The sequence below is a fragment of the Macaca thibetana genome, chromosome 12 (genome assembly GCF_024542745.1).
Source record: "Macaca thibetana thibetana isolate TM-01 chromosome 12, ASM2454274v1, whole genome shotgun sequence".
In the NCBI taxonomy this organism is placed as follows: Eukaryota; Metazoa; Chordata; class Mammalia; order Primates; family Cercopithecidae; genus Macaca; species Macaca thibetana.
The window spans coordinates 23,777,281-23,796,877 of NC_065589.1; the positions used below are offsets into that span (position 1 = coordinate 23,777,281).

At 48.5% G+C, this 19,597-nt stretch overlaps 2 protein-coding genes across 2 annotated transcripts in view; one reads left to right on the forward strand and one right to left on the reverse strand.

The window, feature by feature from the left end:
* The window catches only part of RNF25 (ring finger protein 25), a 316,906-nt gene that overhangs the window by 118,610 nt on the left and 178,699 nt on the right, over window positions 1-19,597 (forward strand). The gene's annotated exons all lie outside the window — the stretch shown is intronic.
* Window positions 1-19,597, reverse strand: part of CDK5R2 (cyclin dependent kinase 5 regulatory subunit 2) — a 129,588-nt gene that overhangs the window by 100,501 nt on the left and 9,490 nt on the right. The window lies entirely within an intron of this gene.

The window sequence follows — 19,597 nt, forward strand, 5'->3', positions numbered from 1 at the left end:
GGGCGGGGGTGGGAGGGGAGCGGGGCCGAGGCGGGGGCGGGGGGCAGGGGGCCGAAGGGGGGTGGCAGTTGCGACAGTCAGGCGGCGGGACTCTGGGGAGCGAGCCGTGCGCCCCGGGGCGGCGGGCGCGGAGCGCGGTGGAGGGCGGGAGCGGGGTGCCGGGGCGGGGCCCAGCGCGCTTCTGGCTGTGGGACCCGCCCGCCTCGCCCCCTCGCCTCGCCTCTCCCGGACTTCGAGTCCCCCGCCGCTCGCGGCCGCCAGGAGTCGGGGGCAAGGAAGAGCGGGGAAGAAGAGTAGAGAGGGGTGAAGGGGGGAGAAAGAGGAGCTGAGGAATGGGGGACGGGCTGGAAGGGAGACGTTTGACAGGTTTGTTGACTGTAAAGAGAGAAAACTTCCCAGGAATGAGGGAGTTTGGGGCGGGGGGCGGTGCAGAGGGAGATGCTGGCGCGGAGGCAAGAGAGGAAGTTGGCCTGGGGCGCGGGGTGCTTCAGCGAGGGTTGTCAAACTGGACCGCCCGAAAGGCGGATGCTGGAGGGGTCATCTCTTTCCGTGTCCCTCTTCGGTGCTGCACGCCCCTTCCTCAGCCTCTCCTTGAAGAAGGGAGGAAGCCATGGGCCTCCGCTCTCGCTCCCCAGCCATTCCACCTCTCAAGCCCGCGTTCCGGGGCGGGGAGGTGGGGGAAATGAGACGGCAAGAGGAGCCGCTCCAGGGCGTGCGCGCAAGCGCTGGCACGTGTAAGCGAGCGGGAGAATGCAGGTCGCAGACTTTCAAGAGATCGAGGGGTCAGAATTCGCTGCAGCCCGGCCTCCCGTGTCCACGGGTCTCTGCCTCGAGTTCCTCCCCCAACCTGGCCCGGGTAGAAGGGGTGGGAGAGCCAGCTGCAGGTGAGATGGCGTTTATCTGATTTTCTAATGCCACAAAAATGTCTTTGATGCCCCAGCCCCCTCCCCACGGGGGGGAGATCAAAGGCTCCGTGGGGAGGAGGGACAGCTCCATTCATCACGCCATTCAGCTGGCAGTGGGCAGCAGCCCCTGTCCCTCCAGCCCCTGACGTGCCCCAGGGTGCTGAGGGACAGGTGGTGTGGGACATTCTCTCTGCCACTACCATTAAGAGCAACCATCAACCTTTAAGGCTGTCCTGGAGTGGGGAGAACAGATCGAGTCCCTATGGCAGAAACGTCAGGTGCCCAGAAGAAAACTCCTGGTTGTTGGGAGAGAGGGGGACCTGATCGTGGGGACTGAGGTCACTTCCAAGAGAGACAAACAACCTTGGTGACCAGAAAGAGAAGACAAGATCCTGAGTCGCCCAGAGAGGGGGGACAAGTAGATCAAGATGAGGCCAAGGGGCTAAGGGAGGTGACCCCAGGGGAGGAGGCAGATGGGGGAAGGAATGAGCAGACAGAGATGAGAGAACTGGAGAAGTGTTGGCCTTGCCTGCAAGCAAGCTCCGTATCAGGGCTCTGGTGTCCAGTCTGCATCAGCTCAACCCCTTGTACTGGATACAGAGAGTTCTGATGAAGGGACTAGGACATGCTAAAGAAGGGGAACGGGGGAGTCATAGAGAGAGGGTCTGGTCCAAGCACTGCCCTCTCCCATTTTAGCCTTTAACATTATCCAAATGCCACACAGAGCCCCTGCACCTAGTAACTTTGCACACAGTTGCTGTTTCTACGGGGCAATGCCAATCTGGACAGTTACTACAGGTCAATGCCAACTTTGGACACTACACATTCAAAGACATACCCAGGTTGGGTGCACACTCCGGCCATGTGGTACCAAATAGCCAGCTAGAGGGCTCTGGGGGTCCCTGGAGGCTGCAGGTGGCCAGTGGCCAGCCTCCTGGGAGCCACTGCCTGGGTTCCGAACCCCCTGCCCAGCCCTGCTCCCACCCTGCTACTGTTATTGCAGATTATGAAATGCTCTCCCTATCCTGCATTCTTCTCCGAGGCAAGAATTTTAATGTATTTGTCTTTGTCATCAGGGGACCTGGGCTCTGAGACCGCCCTGCCTCTGCCTGAGGAGGGAGCGCCCCAAATCTAGTCCCTGCTGCCTCCAGACCCCAGCCTCTCTCCATTACCACCCCTCCCCCATGCCCTAGCCCTGCTCCCCGCCTCCCCCTCCTAAGACACAGTCTCTCTGTGGGGTGGATAAAAATGATGTTATTGAAACAACAGAATTGGGAGCAGTGGCAGGGAGCAGGGATCAGCTCAGGAAACTGGGGCGTTTGCCAAGAAGCCTTCTCCCCCGCAGGCGGCCTTTCTGCCCCCACCCCCCACCTTTCCTGCAAACATACACAGCTGGCCCCACCCCTCCTGCAGCACTCACTCTGGCCAGATCTTGCAGAATCTTTTGCCATCTCTGGACTCCCCAAGCCCTTGTCCCTCCCCCACACAGTCCCATTCCAGAATCAGTTGGCCCAGTAGTGCCTGCAGAGCATTGCAGGGTTGGGGGGTGGCGGGGAGGTGGGCTGGAATCTGTGACAAGCAGGACTCCTGGAGTCCCAATTCCTAGGGCTTCTGCCCCAGGAGCACCCTTCTGCTCACTCTCCTTTGCCCTCTCCGCATCCTCATCAAGAGGCTGGCTGACATCTGGGCAGAGCCAGAGGATGACTTCTGTTGTTTTGCCCCCAAACCTCCAAAGAGATGAATTCAGATGTTCCTGAGCCTTCAACCCACCAGTATCACCTTAGAAGACTTACAAAGGAGCAGGGGCTGGAGGGGGGTGGCAGGAGGAAACAGACCGTGGTGCACAAAGATAGATGAAGATATGTGACATACTTGCCTCCTCACACACACCAATGACTGGGCACAGGCCTCCAGATAACCCCACAGAAAGCACAGGACATCCTCCCTCCCCCAGATAATGCTGTGATTTTTCACCCACAGGTATGGACGGACACACAGATGGGCTGGCTCAGGCTGAAACACATCACACACACACACACACCACCTCTGCAGAGATATGCATGCAGAAGAACGTTCACAAGAGACTAGAGTGGGAATACAGCAGCCCGGAAACGGGTGGCCTGAATGGGGAGGTGACAGTCTGACCCCCCTCCCTATCCTCTGGGCCCTGCCCACCCCACCTTCCTTCGTCGCTCTCCCTTAAATCCTGGGAACCTGTCCATACTATGTCTAGGCCCTGCGCAAAAGGGAGACAGGGAAGGAGAGACTGAAGGTTAAGGAGGAAGGAGGGGCAGAGTGGGGGCAGTGGAGTTGGGGGGGAGAGGCAGCTGGAAATAGATAACATCAGAATCGCTGCGGGCGAAAGCAAAGCCCTCTGTTTCTGGCGGATTCTCTCTCACTGTCTTTCTGTGCCTTTTTACATCTCTCCCATGTCCATAATTCGGTCTCTATTTGTGTCTGTCTCTAAATCACTTTCTCTGTTTGTCATTTCTCAGAATGGCTAAAGCTGCAGGAGCCCAGGAATTTGGGCCTGTGACCCTTCCCCTCCCACGAACCTCCCTCTTTCCCTCCCTACTTCCCTCCTTCTGTCCCCAGAACTCCTATCTGTCCTTCCCTCTCTCTGTCCCCAGGAACTCCTATTCCTTCAGGGAGGTGACATGCCTTGAGAATTCCTAAGAGCCCTTGGTTTCTGGGTCCCTGGAGAACACAGAGAGGAAAGGCCAACCCCTTAGAGAGATGGAGAAAGATAGAAAAAGAAAAGACAGCGAGGAGAGAGGCTCATTTTCCTCTTCCTTCTGCATCGCAGACAGCTCTCCTCCCACACTCGCAGCCCACCTGAAGCCAGGAAAGTGTGCTTTTCCAGAGCAAGGTCGTGGCTCTAGTCAAGGCAGGGATAAGAGAATCCCCTATACCAGGCCCCAGCTTCCTGCAGAGCCCACCTGCCTCCCATCTTCTACCTCTTTCAAGCCTATCCATGCCCCCCCTAGTCCGGGGAGAAAGAACTCAGGGGGAGCTTGAAAGGGGATAGGGGAGCACGGGCTAAGGAGGGAGGGGCTGCTGCTCGCCCACCACAACAGGGCTGGGGGAAAGCCAGGGAACATTTGTTTCCACTTAGCCCCATGGGCCCAAGTGGGAGTGGTTGGCCCCAGGAGCCTCTCCAGCCATCCTGGCCCAGGCTGGCTCCTGTGGTATTGACGTGCGGTGGGCAAAGGGTACTGGCCTGGCCTCAAGTGTTCTAGGGAAGAACCTCTGCCCTCCTCTCCTCCATTCTGCTCCTGGGACACCACCTGTCCCTGCTGCTTCAGCTCTCACTTCTTCGGGAAGCAGGGCTCCTAAATCCGGGTCTCCACAGCCAGCCTCCCTTTTGATGTCTTGTCTGCTGTCTCTCTCCCTGGGCAGCAGTCAGCAAATTTGTAATTGGACAGTGATGTGCCAGGCTCCCAGCTGGGTAGCGGGGGGAAAAATGGTGAGCAAAAGTGGACATAACTCCTACCCGCATGGAGCTGACAGTCTTTAATCACATCATCTCTCAAGCAAAAGGAAAGCCAACAACTTTGACCGTGCTGGGGAAAAGAAGGGAGGGGCCTGTAAGAGGCTGCGGGGTGAGGATTGACCAGGTCACACGGGAGGGGATGGCTTCTCTAAGGAGGGAACACTCTAGCTGAGATGTAAAATAAATAAGTTGGGGTTAACTGGGAGACAAAGGGAGGGAAGAGCATTTCAGGCAGAAGGAGCAGCCTTTCCAAAAGAACTGCAGGGAGGGGGAGGCGGGTGCGATGGAGAGTGGAGGAGAGTGATGGAGGGAGAGTAGGGGGGGTGGGCAAAAAGAGGTTGGAATGAGAGTGAACAGCAGAGCCTGTTGGCAGATTAGGCTAGAGGGATTTGGGGGAAATCAGACCAAGAAAGGCCTTACGGGAATGGAAGAGAATTTTTTCTTATTTTAAAAGCAATGGAAACATTACAGGACAAATTCATTGCAAGAGGGAAGGTAAAAGAGATGGAGGAGGATTTCTAGATTAAAGAAGACCTAACAGATAGATAATTTTTTTAAAAAAAGCAGGCAAGGCTGAACTATAGTATTTAGGGGATGCATGTTGGAGTGATCAAAAAAAAAAAAAAAAAAAAAAGATACTTACCATAAAAGTCAGGAGAGTTGGCCTGGAGGTGGGGGCAGGAGGCAGTTCTATTTTGAGGGACACATGGAGAGGAATGGCTGTCAAGGTTGTCTCTTTTCATGGCAGCTTGTTTCAAGGGTCCTCAATTGTACATTTGTTTTATGCTTTTTTCTGTATTATTTCAACAATATGGATTTTTTTTAAAAAAAGCAATGGGAAGCCAATGTAGAGATTTCACTAAGGTAGTTGGCAACATGGTCAGTTTTATACTTTGAAAAGATGGCTCTGGCCACAGTGTGAAGAGGGGATTGGAGGGGGGCCATGCAGAAGGGCAGTTAGGAGGCGCTGTAGCGGTCCAAGTGAAAAACGGTGTGGCTTTGACCTACGTGAATGGCAGAGGAGTCTGGGAAGAGCAGACAGTTTCGATCTGTGTCAAGGAAGTCGGGTCCAGTGGATTTGGGGATGGGTTGGGAAAGGGGTTGAGGAAGGGGGAGGTGTAGAGGATGCCTCAGAGAGTTTTAACCTGATTAATTGTATGGATGCTGGTGTTGGTTGTCCCCGCAGCAAGGAACACCGGAAGAGGACCAGCATTAGGCAAGGTTGGGTGGGGGAGTCTGGGACTTGAGTTAAAGATGCTTCCGAAACAGTCAAGAGGAACTGTCAAGTTGGCAGTTGGATAAATGGGTCTGGAGCTCAGAGGGAGGCCTGGGCTGAGTCATCTCAGTATAGGGTGTAATTAACCTGAGATGGCCCAGGGGAGAGTACAGGCTGAGCAGAGCCTCGCTGAGGTGCAGTCTAATGGCTGGATGAAGGGAAGAGGCTGCAAAGGAGACAGAGGAGGGGCTTCACAGAAGCCAGGGAAAGAGAGGGCTTCAGGAAGAGGAAAGTAGGCAACCCTACCAGCCACTACTGAGAGGTCAGACAGACGAAGATAATGCGTCTGTAGAACACAGAAGGAAAACCACTGAATTAACTAAACCTCAGGATAATTGTGCCAAAGTAGAGACATGATCCTACCATTTTCTTGCTGTAAAACTTCCACAGGCACACCGATGCTTGCAAAACAAAGTTTATACTTCTCCGCTTGGCATCATGGTTCCATCACAGTGTGTCTTTTCTTGTTTTCCCAGTCTCAACTTCCATTTTGTCTCCAGGAAGGATCCAGGCTCATAGCGGCTCTTGTTCAGACCCCAAACCCTGGTCTCCACTCCCCTCCATGCTCTGTTCACACTCCAACTCCCCAGTCAGCCCAGCCTAATCCCCACTCTCAGCAAGACCTCAGCGCTGTAGCTGGAGGCAACCTCTCGAATTTCCAGTAACTCATAGCACTTTGAACCTGTTTTGTAGGAAATGCAGCATTTTCACTCCACTTGCTTATGAATAAGTGTTTTGGAAGGCATGAACTATGTCTGGCCTCTTGAGTGAACACTTCATCGACTTAGGTTCAGTTGAACTTGGATAGAATGAAAGATTCACCACAGGGCAGGGCAGGGAAATGAAGACTCCACATCCCCCAAACCAGGTCTTCTGAACTCAGGTGGGAAACTGGGGCTACAGGGAAGCCCATTGGATTTCTTGATATCCCCTCTCCTGATGCACACACACCCCCCACTACCACTAAGTCCACAGTGCCTTCTGAGGGAGCCTAAGTACAGGGTCACAGCGCCATCTCCTGGCACCTCCTGGGATATCATACCTCAAGAGAAAACACTTTCTGAAAGTCTATTTCCCAGAGAAATGCAAAATTTAGAGGCCGGGTGCGGTGGCTCACACCTGTAATCCCAGCACTTTGGGAGGCCAAGGCGCGTGGATAATCTGAGGCCAGAAGTTCGAGACCAGACTGACCAGCATGGCGAAACTCCGTCTGTACTAAAAATGCAAAAATTAGCCAGGTGTGGTGGCACATCCCCTGTAGTCTCAGCTACTCAGGAGGCTGAGGCACAAGAATCGCTTGAACCCAGGAGGCGGAGATCGCGCCACTGCCTTCCAGTGTGAGTGACAGAGCAAGACCTTGTCTCAAAATAAATGAATAAAATAAAAAATAAAACAAAAACTAGACTCAGGAAGAACATCAACTTGTTAAACTAAAAACCTTTTAGAAGGTGTAAAACTCTAAGCTGACAGAGGTGTGGAAAAATGCACATGAAGCTATAAATTTGACCATCTTTCTGGAGAGAAATGCCAACAAAACTGATGGACTGCTTTGCAGGATCTCACTTCTGGATGGATACCAGGAAGTTATTCAAGAGAAAAAAAATAACCTACTCCATACATGAAACCACAATTATAAATATATTTTCTATGTTAAAGAAGAACTAGAGGCTGAGGCGGGCAGATCACCTGAGGCCAGGAGTTCGAGACCAGCCTGGCCAACATGGCGAAACTCCATCTCTACAAAAAAATTAGCCAGGCATGGTGGTGCATGCCTGTAGTCCCAGCTACTTGGGAGACTGAGCCAGGAGAATGGCTTGAACCCAGGAGTCAGAGGCTGCAGTGAGCCAAGATCGTACCACTGCACTCCAGCCTCGGCAACAGAGCGAGACTCTGTCTCAAAAATAAAAGATACAAATAAAAAATAAAGAAGAGCTAGAAGGTTGGATACAGTGGCTCATGCCTGTGATTCCAGTACTTTGGGAGGCTGAGGTGGGTGGATCGCTTGAGGTCAGGATTTTGAGACCAGCCTGGCCAACATGGTGACCTCTCTCTACTAAAAAATACAAAAATCACTCCAGCCTGGGCAACAGCATGAGACTCCGTCTCAAAAAAAAAAAAAAAAAAAAAAAATACAAAAATTCGGCCAGGCACAGTGGCTCATGCCTGTAATCCCAGCACTTTGGGAGGCCAAGGTGGGCAGGTCACGAGGTCAAGAGATCGAGACCATCCTGGCCAACAGGGTGAAACCCCATCTTTACTAAAAATACAAAAATTAGCTGGGCCTGGTAGCACACTCTTGTAGTCCCAGTTACTCAGGAGGCTGAGGTAGGAGAATCGCTTGAACCCAGGAGGTGGAGGTTGTAGTGAGCCAAGATTGTGCCACTGCACTGCAGACCAGGTGACAGAGTGAGACTCCATCTCAAAAAAAAAAAAAAAACACCTGGGTGTGGTGGCACGCACCCGTAATCCTAGCTACTCAGGCGGTTGAGGCAGAAGAATCGCTTAAGCCTGGGAGGCAGAGGTTGCAGTGAGCCGGAATCATGCCACTGCACTCCAGCCTGGGCAACAGAGCGAGACTCCGTTTCAAATAAATAAATAAATAAGTGCTACAAGTAGATGTAATGCCTACTTGGCAGTAAGGTATGGCTAAACCAAATTTGTTTATTATTTTTTTTTACCAAGTTCCCAAGAGCTAGAAAATTATATATATATAAGTTTTATATATATATATATCATATATATGTAAGTTTTATATATATATATAATATATATATATATGACTTGACCACACAATAAAATATTGTGCAGGCATCAAAATGACAAATATATTCATTTTACTGAAACAAGGAACAGTCTCTATAAAATAACGCCAAGTGACAAAAAGAGCACCCAAAATGTCAATTTCACAACAAAGACTATGAAGTAGACACCATGTACAACAACAAGGATCAGGAGAGAATTTTAAACCTCCTAAATAGTTGACATTATTAAATGGTAAAGAAGAACTTTTGAGTTTTTTATTTGGTTAATGCTTGGTTTCTAGTTAGAAACAGCAGTTATTCTGTGAAAATAAAGTAAATAAGAGGGGAACTGATTAAGAAAATATCCAAAGCTCATGGGGCTGGGGACAGTCTGTTGGGGACAGTCAGGGTCAGAGGCCTTCCCCTTTTGTCACCCAGGTTGGAGTGCAATGGTGCGATCTCAGCTCACTGCAACCTTCACCTCCCGGGGTTCACGCGATTATCTCGCCTCAGCCTGCCGAGTAGCTGGGATTACAGATGTGCACCACCATACCCGGCTACTTTTGTATTTTTAGTACAGATGGGGTTTCCCATGTTGGCCAGGCTGGTCTCGAACTCCTGACCTCAGGCAATCCACCTGCCTCGCTTCTCAAAGTGCTAGAATTGCAGGCATGAGCCACTATGCTCAGCCCTTCCCCAAGGTATTTCTCCAAAGCACCTCTACCTCCTAGCACAAGGCCTGGTCCATATGTGCTTCATAAATGTCTATAGAGCCACTAAATGGAAATGATGCAGTGCCTGAAATACATACCATCTTCTTAATCGCCATTCTTCTCTCAAAAGCCCTTCTGCAATTGCCCCTCAGCCTGTGTAGTTATTTGCCCTGGTTCTATGCTGGCCAGATCATGAAGGAGGGCTGTCACTGAATCCCACAGACTGATCTTCCTAGCTACCTACTGGCAATGCCTCCACCAAAAGTGAATCTAGGGCTGGCCAGAAGGTAGGTCCCAACGAGCAAAATCACTCTCACATTTTAGATTCATAACCAGAACTGTTTAATCAAAACGGGTTGCATGCCTCTTATGTCCTGGCATGTAAAAGGGGTAGATCAGGCTGGACACGGTGGGTCATGCCTGAAACCCCAGTACTTTGGGAGGCCGAGGAGGGCAGATCACCTGAGGTCAGGAGTTCGAGACCAGACTAGTCAACATTGCAAAATCCCATCTCTACTAAAAATACAAAAATTAGCTGGGTGTTGGCGGGGCACAGTGGCTCACGCCCATAATCCCAGCACTTTGGGAGGCTGAGGCAGGTGGATCAAAAGGTCAAGAGATCGAGACCATCCTGGCCAACATGGTGAAACCCCATCTCTACTAAAAATACAAAAATTAGCTGGGCCTGGTGGCGCAAACTTGCAGTCCCAGCTACTTGGGAGGCTGAGGCAGGAGAATCACTTGAACCCGGGAAGTGGAGGTTGCAGTGAGCCAAGATCATGCCACTGCACTCCAGCCTGGCGACAGAGGAAGACTCTGTCTAAAAAGAAAGAAAGAAAAGAAAAGAAATTAGCCAGGCGTGGTGGCGGAAGTCTGTAATCCTAGCTGCTTGGGAGGCTGAGGCAGGAGAATCGCTTGAACCTGGTAGGTGGAGGTTGCAGTGAGCCAAGATTGCACCACTGCACTCCAGCCTAAGCGACAGAGATAGATTCTGTCTCTAAATAAATAAATAAATAAAATTAAATTTAAAAATAAAAATAATAATAGGGTTAGATCACAGGCTGGGTTCTCCAAAAGTAGATGCTGAGATAGAGACTGGGGTGCAAGAGGTTTATTTGGAATCAACACCTGTTGGCAGAAAGGGGAGGAAGCAGGGCTGTGCAGACAAACCTCCGCCCACCCAGGAGCCTTGAGCTCTGGAGGGAGTTTTGCCCATTAGGGTGTCCCTTACTGGGTTGAAATGGCCAGGCCTTTGCACCTCACTTCACTCTGTCACCAGCTACGTGGGCAGCCCCTGCAGAGAAGGGGCTCTGCAGCTGAGGTCAACCTTGAAAGGGCTGACAGCTGGAGACCACCCGCTGACCACACTCCTGCAGATGGTCAGCACATCCTTCCTTGCAGGGCAGCCTGGGCGGTACTCTGTGTTTACTTTGGGATGTTTGGCAGATGAGGAAACTGAGGCCAAGATCATGATCACTGAGTGGTATTAGCATTCCAGCTTGTGCCTCTGCACGTAGCTCCCCCACTCCCACCTGAGCACGTCCTCCTTGCCTATCTCACAGTGGTCCAGCACAACCCCCGCCCCAACCCAAGCCCCAGACAGAGCCACCCCATCAAGAAGAGAATGTTACTAGATGGCCTATAAGTGATCAGAGGGAGCCACAGGTACCTAGCTGGGGCAATGACATCAAAAGCAGGACCCTTTAATGCTCCTTCTTCTCCACTCCTCCTCCTACAACCCTCCACTCCCCACCCCACTATCTCCAGGACTTATAGCCCACACATTCCTGGAACCTCCTGTATATCCAGGTCTCACACCCTGCGCATGCCTCTATCACAGCATGGTCCACCCACTGTGCTCACGTGTCTGCCTCCCACCATCTCCGTCTGCCCCACTACATAGTGAGTCCCCCTGATGGCACAGAATCTGCCATCATGATTTCTTTGTTTCTTTCTTCCTTCCTTCCTTTTTTTTTTTTTTTTTTTTTTTTTTTTTTTTTTTTTTTTGAGACAGAGTCTCACTCTGTCGCCCAGGCTGGAGTATAGTGGCGTGATCTTGATTCACTATGACCTCTGCCTCCTAGGTTCAAGCGATCCTCATGCCTCAGCCTCCCAAGTAGCTGGGATTACAGGTGCCCGCCACCATGCCCTGCTAATTTTTGTGTTTTTCCTAGAGACAGGGTTTCACCATGTTGACCAGGCTGGTCTTGAACTCCTGACCTCAGGTGATCCTCCCATCTTGGCCTCCCAAAGTGCTTGGATTACAGGCGTGAGCCACTACACCCGGCCCATGATTTCTTAACTATAGCTTTGCATCATCCTACTTTTAATTTTAGAAGGCAAGCAAGATCATATCAGTTGGCTTTGGAAATAAAATGTGATTGAGTTCAGCTCAACCTCTTACGAACTATGGGGCCTTGGGCAAGTAAGTTACTAAGCCTTTCTGTGCCTCAATTTCCCACAAGGATAAGAATGCCTTCCCTGCAGAGCTGTAATGAGGATGTAACAGTGATGGGAAGACACCAAGCCACTGAGCAAGGCCATTACTGAAAAATCCAGGTTCTCCTTCGTGAATAATGGTGGGTTTTTTGGGTTGGTGTTTGTTTTTGTTTTGTTTGGAGGTTTTTTTGTTGTTTTTTGTTTGTTTGTTTGTTTTGAGTCGGAGTCTCACTCTGTCACCCAGGCTGGAGTGTAGTGGCGTGATCTTGGCTCACTGCAACCGCTGCCTCCCGGGTTCAAGCAATTCTCCTGCCTCAGCCTCCTGAATATCTGGAATTACAGACATGTGCCACCACATCTGGCTAAATTTTGTATTTTTGGTAAAGACAGGATTTCACCATGTTGGCCAGGCTGGTCTCAAGCGCCTGGCCTCAAGTGATGTGCCTGCCTCCACCTCCCAAAGTGCCAGGATTACAGGCGTGAGTCCCCATGCCAGGCCAGTAAATAATGGTTATTTTTTTTAAGTGAAGAATTCAGGATGAGGATCAAGTCTTCTCATGCTAGGTGAAGATAATGAACACTCAAAGGCAATTCTCAGGAAACCAGATGCACCTGTGCATCATTACACAGGGTAAGGATGACAAATTTACTTGGAATTTCAGGTTTAAAATAAGACCATTTAAAGAAAAACACTAAGGAAATCAAAGTCTGCTTGAGCACAGTGGCTCCCACCTGTAATCCCAGCACTTTGGGAGGCTGAGGCAGGAAAATGGCTCAAGCCCAGGAGTTTGAGACCAACCTGGGAAACATAGCCAGACCCCATCTCTAAAAAAATTTAAAAATTAGTCGGGCGTGGTGGTGGTGCATGTTTGTGGTTCCAGCTACTTGGGAGGCTGAGGTGGGAGGATCGCTTGTGCCCAGACGGTCAAGGCTGCAATGAGCTATGATCAGACCACTGCACTACAGCCTGGATGACAGAGTGAAGCACTGTCTCAAAAAATAAAATAGGGCCAGGTGCGATGGCTCAGGCCTGTAATCCCAACATTTTGGGAGGCTGGGGCAGGTGGATCACCTGAGGTCAGGAGTTGGAGACCAACCTGATCAACATGGTGAAATCCTATCTCTACTAAAAATGCAAAAATTAGCCAGCTGTGGTGGCACATGCCTGTAATCCCAGCTACTCAGGAGGCTGAGATAGGAGAATCTCCAGAACCCAGGAAGTGGAGGTTGCAGTGAGCCGTGATCACACATTGCGCTCCAGCCTGGGCAACAAGAATGAAACTCTGTCTCGGGGAAAAAAAAAAAATAGCTGGGTGTGGTCGTGGGCACTTGTAGTTCCAGCTACTCAGAAGGCTGAGATAGGAGAATCGCTTGAACCTGGGAGGCGGAGGTTGCAGGGAACCGAGACTGCGCCATTGCACTCCAGCCTGAGTGATAGAGTGAGACTCCGTCTCAAAAAATAAATAAATAAATAAATAATAAAATAAAATAAAATAATTATAGTAGTGCAGGTGGTACACAGATATGGTAAAAATACATAAAAGTGCCTACGAATAATGGCATTTGGGGACACGCAGCCTATGCCGAGGGCATTATTAAACCCATCCATGTGCAGAGGGGAGGAATGAAGCATCCCAGAGGGGGCAGCAGGGCCCACTGCTTCTGAGCACAGCAAAGGACGAGCTCAGCTGAGCATTTGCTTCTCCAGTCCAGGGGTTTCCGCCTGATTAGCTAGAAAGGCATACCGCCCCAGTGGATGACAACTCTGTGCCTTCTCCATTCCTTCCAACAATGGTGTGCTGGAAACAGTGCTGGATGAAGGGTCGGAAGGTCCAAATCCTGATCCTAGGAGATTATTTGAGTGGTTGCTGTTGTTGCTATTGTTGTTGTTGTTTGAGACAGGGTCTTACTCTGTCGCTCAGGTTGGAGTACAGTAGTGCTATCCCGGCTGACTGCGACCTCCACCTCCTGGGCCCAGGTCATCCTCCCATCTCAGCCTTCCGACTAGCTGGGGCTACAGGCGCGCTTATTTATTTATTTATTTATTTAAGAGATGGGATTTCGCTATGTTGCCCAGGCTGGTCACGAACTCCTGAGCTCGAGGGATCCGCCTGACTAGGCCTCCCAAAGTGCTGGGATTACAGGCGTGAGCCACTGCTCCCGGCCTGCTTTGATTTCTTGAACAAATCACTTCCCCACTTGCTGTCTCAGTTTCCCCATATGGCGGTGAGGAGCGGGAATCGTTGCATGTAGTTCCGACCATCTTTTAAGGATTGCCGTGAATCATCAAAGCCAGCAGAAGGCGCCAGAGCCTAAGGAGCAGATTTGAGTCACTCTTCAGACCTTCCAGCGGAGGGCAGAAAAGAGCTGCGATGAGACAGGAAAATTGAGCATCAGACTGAGATTCCCTAGGGCCTGTCTGGAGGTACAGCGCTGCTCAGAAGAGCTGGGCTTGGGGACAGGGCAAGGAGCCGGGTCCCAGGCCTCGTTTAGGGCAAAGCATTTTATCTCTCTGGGCTAGTAGCAATTAGAGCCCAAACCCTTGGTATTTAAAAAGTAACATTCCATTCCAGCACCACCTTCCCTCGGAGACTCCAGGGTGCGGGGGAGGGGCGTCTGGGGGTAGGGGAGTGGGGGGAGAGCTTAAGATGAGACTTTGCCTTTCACTCTCTTTCTGCTTACAAAGGTGTTTTAAAATGTCTCTTGGGGAAAAGACGTCTGGCATCATGCAAAACTATCGAATTTTACAAAAGACACAAATGCGTCATTTTTACTTCTAAGTTCAAAATGAATTTGTAATTTTACAATGTTTAAACAACACTGACTGTTAGGGCATTATTGGTAATAGCAAAACAAACATTTATTTTTTCGAAAAACTAGAGGCAACCTGAATGCCCATCAATAGATAAATAATTACACATATTATAGCAAATACTGAAAATTGGTACACATAATGACACGGTCAAGACATACTGTTAATGAGGAAACACGAACAGCTCATCCAGGATAAATCCTATAAATAGGTGCTTTTCTGGAAGAAAATATAAGAAACGTACAGATTACCCTGGAACTCTGAGAAAGTGGAGATTTACTCTTCAATTTTACACTTCTCTACATTGATTTGGAATGTTCTAATAATGTACTGTTACTTTTGAAAGGTGGAAAAGAATGATCTGGTGGAAAGATTGTGGACCACATTTTCCTTATGCTCAATTTTTTTTTTTTTTTTTTTTTTTTTTTTTTTTTTTTGAGACAGAGTCTTGCTCTGTTGCCCAGGCTGGAGAGCAGTGGCGCGATCTCGGCTCACTGCCAGTTCCGCCTCTTGGGTTCACGCCATTCTCCTGCCTCAGCCTACCGAGTAGCTGGAGCTACAGGCGCCCGCCACCATGCCCGGCTAATTTTTTGCATTTTTAGTAAAGACGGGGTTTCACCGTGTTAGCCAGGATGGTCTCGATCGCCTGACTTCGTGATTCACCTGCCTCGGCCTCCGAAAGTCCTGGGATTAAAGGCGTGAGCCACCCCGCCCGGCCAAAAATTTTTTTAACAATAATATTTTATTGTTTTAAATAGGTAATAGATTATAAAGTTCAACAAATCATGGCAATATAACCAAACATAGACGGAGAAATCTTGTTCCCACCGTCACCTCCATCCACTCCACTCTTTCCAGCCCTCTCCCCCCGCACCTCCTGTTAGATCCTGTGGGTAAGCACTTTTATTGTTCACGTATCCTTTCAGCGTTTCTTTATGCAGAATTTAGCAAACACAAATGTCTTTTCTGGTTCCCCCCCAACTTTTTTTTTTTTTTTTTTTGAGACAAGGTCTTGCTCTGTCACCCAGGCTGGAGTGCAGTGGCGTGATCTCGGCTCACTGCAATCTCCACCTCCCGGGCTCAAGCGATCCTCCCACCTCAGCTTCCCGAGTCGCTGGGACTACAGATGCACACCACCATGCCTGGCTAATTTTTGTAATTTTAGTAGAGATGGGTTTTCGCCATAATGCCCAGGTTGGTTGTGAACTCCCAAGCTCAAACAATTCACCCACCTCAGCCTTCCAAGGTGCTGAGATTATAGGCGTGAGCCACCGCGGCTGGCTCTTTTTTTTTTTTTTTTTTTTTTTTTTAACTTTTATGGTACATCCACAGGTAAAGTGCAAGTTTGTTACATAGGTAAACTTGTATCATGGGGGTTTATTGTATAGATTTTTTCATAACCCAGATACTAAGCCTAGTACCCATTAGTTATTTTTCCTGATCCTCTCCCTCCTCCCACCCTCCACCCTCTGATAGGCCCCAGTGTATGTTGTTCCCCTCTATGAGTCCATGTGTTCTCATCATTTATCTCCCACTTATAAGTAAGAACATGTGGTATTTGGTTTCCTGTTGCTGCATTAGTCTGCTAAAGATAATGGCCTCCAGCTCCATCCATGTTCCTGAAAAGGACATGATCTCATTCTTTTTTATGGCTGCATAGTATTCCATGGTGTATATGTCCCACATTTTCTTTATCCAGTCTATCACTGATGGTCATTTAGGTTGATTCTATGTCTTTGCTATTGTGACTAGTGCCTCAATGAACATATGAGTGTGTGTGTTACATTGCTTTGGGTTTATAAAGCCAGGAACGGGATTGCTGGGTTGAATGATGGTTCTGTTTTTAGGTCTTTGAGGAATGGCCAAACTGTTTTCCACAATGGTTGAACTAATTTACACACCCACCAGCAGTATATAAGCGTTCTGCCTGCCCTTTTTTCTTTTTTTCTTTTGAGACCGAGTCTAGCTCTGTTGCCCAGGCTGGAGTGCAGTGGCGCAATCTCGGCTCACTGCAACCTCTACCTCCCAGGTTCACGCGATTCTCCTGCCTCAGCCTCCTGAGTAGCTGGGATTACAGGCACACGCCACCATGCCCGGCTACTTTTTGTATTTTTAGTAGAGACGGGGTATTTTTAGTAGAGACGGGGTTTCTACTAAAACCCCGAGGTTAGGAGGTTGAACTCCTAACCTCGTGATCCGCCCGCCTCTGCTTCCCAAAGTGCTAGGATTACAGGTGTGAGCCACCGCGCCCAGCCACACCCACCCTTTCTTATACAAATGTAGCATACTCTGTTACTGCTCCGCACCTTACTTTTCCCACCTAACACTATGTCCTGGATATCTTTCTTTTTTTTTTTTTTTTTTTTTTTTTGAGACGGAGTCTCGCTCTGTCGCCCAAGCTGGAGTGCAGTGGCCGGATCTCAGCTCACTGCAAGCTCCGCCGCCCAAGTTTACGCCATTCTCCTGCCTCAGCCTCCCGAGTAGCTGGGACTACAGGCGCCCGCCACCTCGCCCGGCTAGTTTTTTGTATTTTTTAGTAGAGACGGGGTTTCACCGTGTTAGCCAGGATGGTCTTGATCTCCTGACCTCGTGATCCGCCCGTCTCGGCCTCCCAAAGTGCTGGGCTGGATATCTTTCTATCTTACTAAAGAAACATCTTTTTCCATTTCCCTCTTTTCTAATGTAATTATTTCATGCTATAAATTACCCTCCTAGTAATGCTTTAGCCATGTCCCGTAGATTTTGGTATGTTGTGTTTTCATTTAATTCAGTTCAATGTAGTTTTTATTTCCCTTGAGTCTTAACCCATGGATTATATAGAAGCATGTTGTTTAGTTATCAAGTGTTTGGAGATTTTCTTGCTATCTTTTTGTTAGCGGTTCCTAGTTTGATTCCACTGCAGTCAGAGGATCTACTTATATGATTTCAATTATTTTAAATTTGTTGAGGTTTGTCTTATGCCCTAGGATATGGTGTATCTGATAAATATTTTGTAGACATTTGAAAAGAATGTATGTTTGCTGTTGTTGGGTACCATGTTCTGTTGGTGTTGATTAGCTCCAGTTAGTCGATGGTGCTAGAGTTTTTCTATATTGTTCTATTTCTCTCTATTTATTCTATCAACTGTTGATGAAGGGGTGTTGGAGTCTCCAGCTAGAATTGTGGATTTGTCTACTTCTCTTTCCAGTTTGATCAGTTTTTGCTTCACATGCTTTGCAGCTCTGCTGTTTTATGTATACACATTTAGAGTTGTTGTGTCTTCTTGATACATTGAATTGCTATGTCTTCTTGGTAGATAAAAGATTGGACTTTTTATTAGTATGTAATATCCCTCTCTGTCCTTGGAATTTTTTTTTCTCAAGTCTGCTTTACATAATTTTTTTTTATTTTTTTCAGATGCAGTTTCACTCTCGTTGCCCAGGCTGGAGTGCAATGGCGTGATCTCGGCTCACTGCAACTTCTGCCTCCCAGGTTCAAGTGTTTCTCCTGCCTCAGCCTCCTGAGTAGCTGGGATTACAGGCACCTGCCACCACGCCTAGCTAATTTTTTGTAGTTTTAGTAGAGTCAGGGTTTCACTATGTTGGCTAGGCTAGTCTCAAACTCTTGACCTCAGGTGATCCACCTGCCTTGGCCTTCCAAAGTGCTGGGAATACAGGCGTGAGCCACCGCGCCTGGCCTTACTTTATATGATATTAATATAGCCACTCTTCCTTTCTTTTTCCCCCATAAACTCAACCAAGTGGTAGCTTCTTTCTTTTGATGAATGTGTTTGCAGGATATATTTTTTCCATTCACTTACTTTCAATTTGTCTATATTTTTATATTTGAAGTGAGTTTCTTGTTGACAATATAGAGTTGGTCATGTTTTTTATTCCACTCTACCAATCTCTTGTCTTTTAGTTGATGCATTTAAACCATTTATGTCTAATGGCCTATGTGCCATTTTATTTTTTGTTTTCTGTTTGTTTCTTCTGTTTTATCTTTCTGTTTTCTTTCCTTGTTGGTTACTGGTACATTTTTTTATGGTGAAAAGATAAGATATACATATATTTAGAATTAACCTGCTGGACTCAGTTTAGAAGATCCCAATTTTGTTGACAGCATCCAAAGCATCATAATCAGGAGCCAGTCAAACATATGCCTTCTTCTCTCCAAATCAGGGTGGTGACCTTGGGCATATCAATGTCATGGAGCTTCTTCACAGCCTGTGTGATCTAGTGCTTGTTGGCTTTAACATCCACAATAAACACAGCATGTGGTTGTCTTAGATCTTCATGGCAGACTCCGTGGTCAGCAGAAACTTGAGGATAGCATAGTGGTCAAGCTTGTTTCTCCTTGGGGCACTCTTCTGAGGATGTTTGGGTTGCCTCCAGAGTCTCAGTGTCTTGGGCCGCTGGAAGGTGAGTGATGTGCAGATCTTCCTTTTTTGTGTGGCTGTGGACACCTTTCAACACTGCCTTCTTGGCCTTCAAAACCTTTGCTTTGGCTTTAGGAGAGGCAGGAACTTTCTTCGTCACTTTTGGCACCATCTTGTGAAAAGGAGTTACTAGAACATTTATTTGGAAATCCATTTTGGTTTATCTGTAGTGTTGTGCAGTATATCTCTTTATGCTTTTTTAGTAATTGCTTTAGGTATTACAATATATAGACATAAATTATCACAGTCTACTGGTTCAGCATAGTACCACTACAAATGAAGTGTGGAAATCTTGCCTTCCTTTACATGTCTTTACCTTTCTGTTTAGGGAACTTCCTTTATCTGTTCTTTTAGGGGAGATCTGAGGGTGACAAATTCTCTCAATTTTCCTTTATCTGAAAATCTTTTTTCATTCATTCCTGAAAAAAAAATTTCACTGGATGTGGAATTCTGAGTTGACAGTACGTTTCTTTCTGCACTTAAAAAATGTTGTGTCAGGCCGGGCGCAGTGGCTCATGCCTGTAATCCCCGCACTTTGGGAGGCTGAGGTGGGCAGATCACAAGGTCAGGAGTTCAAGACCAGCCTGGCCAACATGGTGAAACCCCATCTCTGCTAAAAAGTACAAAAATTAGCTGGGCCTGGTAGCAGGTGCCTGTAATCCCAGCTACCCAGGAGACTGAGGCACTTGAAACCAGAAGGTGGAGGTTGCAGTGAGCCCAGATTGCGCCATTGCACTCCAGCCTGGGCAACAAGAGTGAAACTCCATCTCAAAAAAAAAAAAAAAAATGCCGTGCCACTTC